This window comes from Triticum aestivum, chromosome 3B (genome assembly GCF_018294505.1).
Source record: "Triticum aestivum cultivar Chinese Spring chromosome 3B, IWGSC CS RefSeq v2.1, whole genome shotgun sequence".
In the NCBI taxonomy this organism is placed as follows: domain Eukaryota; kingdom Viridiplantae; phylum Streptophyta; class Magnoliopsida; order Poales; family Poaceae; genus Triticum; species Triticum aestivum.
This window is the reverse complement of record NC_057801.1, coordinates 719,599,287-719,604,013: the sequence shown is the minus strand read 5'-3', so window position 1 is coordinate 719,604,013 and position 4,727 is coordinate 719,599,287.

Below are 4,727 nucleotides of genomic sequence, written 5' to 3'. Positions count from 1 at the left end.
TCTCGCTAGCCCTTTCTGAGACCGCAAAACATAAATGCAGAGCACCTTTAAAGATCAAGGACTGACTAAACATTGTAATTCATGGTAAAATAGATCCAGTCAAGTCATACCCAATATAAACAAATAATAATGAATGAAAATGACAGTGTGCTCTCCAGCGGGTGCTTTTAATAAGAAGGGTGATGACTGGACATAAAAGTAAATAGATAGGCCCTTCGCAGAGGGAAGCAGGGATTTGTAGAGGTGCCAGAGCTTGATTTTAAAATAGAGATTGAATAACATTTTGAGCGGCATATTCTTGCTGTCAATGCAACAACTATGAGGTCGCTGTATCTTCCATACTACATGCATTATAGGCAGTTCCCAAACAGAATGGTAAAGGTTTATACTCCCCCAACCACCAACAAGAATCAATCCATGGCTTGCTCGAAAAAACGAGTGCCTCCAACTAACAACAGCCCTAGGGGAGTTTTGTTTAATTATTTTGATTTGCTTTGATCTTTTTGGATCATGGGACTGGGCATCCCGGTTACCGGCCCTTTCTCGTGAATGAGGAGCGCAGTCCACTCCTCTTGAGAATAACCCACCTAGCATGGAAGATATAGGCAGCCCTAGTTGTAACATGAGCTGCTCAAGCATACAAAACAGAATTTCATTTGAAGGTTTGGAGTTGGCACATACAAATTTACTTGGAACGGCAGGTAAATACCGCATATATGAAGGTATAGTGGACTCATATGGAACAACTTTGGGGTTTAAGGAGTTTGGATGCACAAGCAGTATTCCCGCTTAGTATAGGTGAAGGCTAGCAAAAGACTGGGAAGCGACCAACTGAGAGAGCGACAACAGTCATAAACATGCATTAAAATTAATTCACACCCAATACAAGCATGAGTAGGATATAATCCACCATGAACATAAATATCATGAAGGCTATGTTGATTTGATTCAACTACATGCGTGAACATGTGCCAAGTCGAGTCACTCAATACATTCAAAGGAGGATACCATCCCATCATATCACATCATAATCATTCTAATAGCATGTTGGCATGCAAGGTAAACCATTATAACTCATAGCTAATCAAGCATGGCACAAGCAACTATAATCTCTAAATGTCATTGCAAATATGTTTACCTCATAACAGGCTGACTCAAAAACGATGAACTCATCATATTTACAAAAACAAGAGAGGTCGAGTTCATACCATCTTTTCTCATCTCAATAAGTCCATCATATATCGTCATTATTGCCTTTCACTTGCACGACCGAATGATGTGTATAATAATAAGAGTGCACGTGCATTGGACTAAGCTGGAATCTACAAGCATTCAACTGAAGAGAGAAGACAAGTAATATGGCTCTAAATTAAATAAACAATCATGCACAAGAGAGCCACTAAACATTTTCAATATGGTCTTCTCGACCCCCAAAAAGAAAAAGAAAAGAAAAGAAAACTATTTACACGGGAAAGCTCCCAACAACTAAGAAGAAGAACTAGAAATCTTTTTGGGTTTTCATTTTAATTCTACTACAAGCATGGAAATTAAACTAACTAATTTATTTGGTTTTTCTTAAAGTTTATCAAACACACAAGAAGAATGTTGGAAATATGCCCTAGAGGCAATAATAAAATGGTTATTATTATATTTCTTTGTTCATGATAATTGTCTATTATTCATGCTATAATTGTATTATCCGGAAATTGTAATACACGTGTGAATACATAGACCACAACATGTCCCTAGTGAGCCTCTAGTTGACTAGCTCGTTGATCAACAGATAGTCATGGTTTCCTGACTATGGACGTTGGATGTCATTGATAACGGGATCACATCATTAGGAGAATGATGTGATGGACAAGACCCAATCCTAAGCATAGCTCAAAGATCGTGTAGTTCGTTTAGCTAGAGATTTTCCAAATGTCAAGTATCACTTCCTTAGACCATGAGATTGTGCAACTCCCGGATACCGCAGGAGTGCTTTGGGTGTGCCAAACGTCACAACGTAACTGGGTGACTATAAAGGTGCACTATGGGTATCTCCGAAAGTGTCTATTGGGTTGGCACGAATCGAGACTGGGATTTGTCACTCTGTATGACAGAGAGGTATCTCTGGGCCCACTCGATAATGCATCATCATAATGAGCTCAATGTGACCAAGTTTCTAGTCACGGGATCGTGCATTACGGTACGAGTAAAGTGACTTGCCGGTAACGAGATTAAACGAGGTATTGGGATACCGACGGTCGAGTCTCGGGCAAGTAACGTACCGATTGACAAAGGGAATTGTATACAGGGTTGTTTGAATCCTCGACATCGTGGTTCATCCGATGAGATCATCGAGGAGCATGTGGGAGCCAACATGGGTATCCAGATCCCGCTGTTGGTTATTGACCAGAGAGGCATCTCGGTCATGTCTGCATGTCTCCCGAACCCGTAGGGTCTACACACTTAAGGTTCGGTGACACTAGGGTTGTAGAGATATGAGTATGCAGTAAACCGAAAGTTGTTCGGAGTTCCAGATGAGATCCCGGACGTCACGAGGAGTTCTGAAATGGTCCGGAGGTAAAGAATTATATATAGGAAGTGAAGTTTCGGCCGTCGGGAAAGTTTCGGGGGTTACCGGTATTGTACCGGGACCACCGGAAGGGTCCCGAGGGTCCACCGGGTGGGGCCACCTATCCCGGAGGGCCCCATGGGATGAAGTGGGAGGGTAACCAGTCCCTGGTGGGCTGGTGCACCCCCCCTTGGGCCCCCCTGCGTCTAGGGTTGGAAACCCTAGGGTGGGGGGCGCCTCCACTTGCCTTGGGGGGCAAGGCACCCCCTTGGCCGCCGCCCCCCTTGGAGATTCAATCTCCTAGGGTCGACGCCCCCTCCCCTAGGGGCCCTATATAAAGAGTGGGGAGGGAGGGCAGCCGCACCTTTGCACTTGGTGCCTCCCTTCCCCCTTACTACACCTTTCCCTCTCGCAGACGTTTAGCGAAGCCCTGCCGAGATCCCTATTGCATCCACGACCACGCCGTTGTGCTGCTGGATCTTCATCAACCTCTCCTTCCCCCTTGCTGGATCAAGAAGGAGGAGATGTCTCGCTGACCGTACGTGTGTTGAGCGCGGAGGTGCCGTCCGTTCGGCGCTAGGATCTCCGGTGATTTGGATTACGACGAGTACGACTCCCTCAACCCCGTTCTCTTGAACGCTTCCGCTCGATCTACAAGGGTATGTAGATTGATCTTGGTGAAACCGTAGGAATTTTTTTATTTTCTGCAACGTTACCCAACAGTGGCATCATGAGCTAGGTCTATGCGTAGTTCTCTTTGCGCAAGTAGAACACAAATTTGTTGTGGGCGTAGATGTTATCAACTTTTTTGCCACCACTATTCTTATTTTGCTTCAGCGGTATTGTGGGATGAAGCAGCCCGGACCGACCTTACACGTACGCTTACGTGAGACAGGTTCCACCAACTGACATGCACTAGTTGCATAAGGTGGCTAACGGGTGTCTGTCTCTCCCACTTTAGTTGGAGCGGATTCAATGAAAAGGGTCCTTATGAAGGGTAAATAGAAGTTGACAAATCACGCTGTGGCTTTTATGTAGGTAAGAAAACGTTCTTGCTAGAACCCTATTGCAGCCATGTAAAACATGCAACAACAATTAGAGGACGTCTAACTTGTTTTTGCAGCATATGATTTGTGATGTGATATGGCCAAAAGTTGTGATGAATGATGAATGATATATTGTGATGTATGAGATCATGTTCTTGTAATAGGAATCACGACTTGCATGTCGATGAGTATGACAACCGGCAGGAGCCATAGAAGTCGTCTTAATTATTGTATGACCTGCGTGTCAATGATTTAACGCCATGTAATTACTTTACTTTATTGCAAAACTGTTAGCCATAATAGTAGAAGTAATAGTTGGCGAGCAACTTCATGGAGACACGATGATGGAGATCATGGTGTCATGCTGGTGACGAAGATGATCATGGAGCCCCGAAGATGGAGATCAAAGGAGCTATATGATATTGGCCATATCATGTCACTGTTTAATTGCATGTGATGTTTATTATGTTTATGCATCTTGTTTACTTAGAACGACGGTACTAAATAAGATGATCCCTCATAATAATTTCAAGAAAGTGTTCACCCTAACTGTGCACCATTGCGAAAGTTCGTCGTTTCGAAGAACCACGTGATGATTGGGTGTGATAAATTCTAACGTTCACATACAACAGGTGTAAGACAGATTTACACATGCAAAACACTTAGGTTCGAGAGATATGAAGTGCAGCATGCTGATGATTACTCCCTCGTTCAGTGCAGCATGCTTTACAGCTTGGCAGTCTCGTGCTGATGATTACTCCCTCGTTCAGTGCAGCATGCTTTACAGCTTAGAACCGGGGCACCAAAAGCGTTTTGAGCAACACGGAGCATATGAGATGTTCGAAGAGCTGAAAATGGTTTTCCAAGCTCATGCCCGGGTCGAGAGATATGAAGTCTCCGACAAGTTCTTCAGCTGTAAGATGGAGGAAAATAGTTCTGTCAGTGAGCACATACTCAAGATGTTTGGGTTGCACAACCGCCTGACTCAGCTGGGAGTTAATCTCCCGGATGATGCGGTTATTGACAGAATCCTCCAGTCGCTTCCACCGAGCTACAAGAGCTTTGTGATGAACTTCAATATGCAGGGGATAGAAAAGACCATTCCTGAGGTATATTCAATG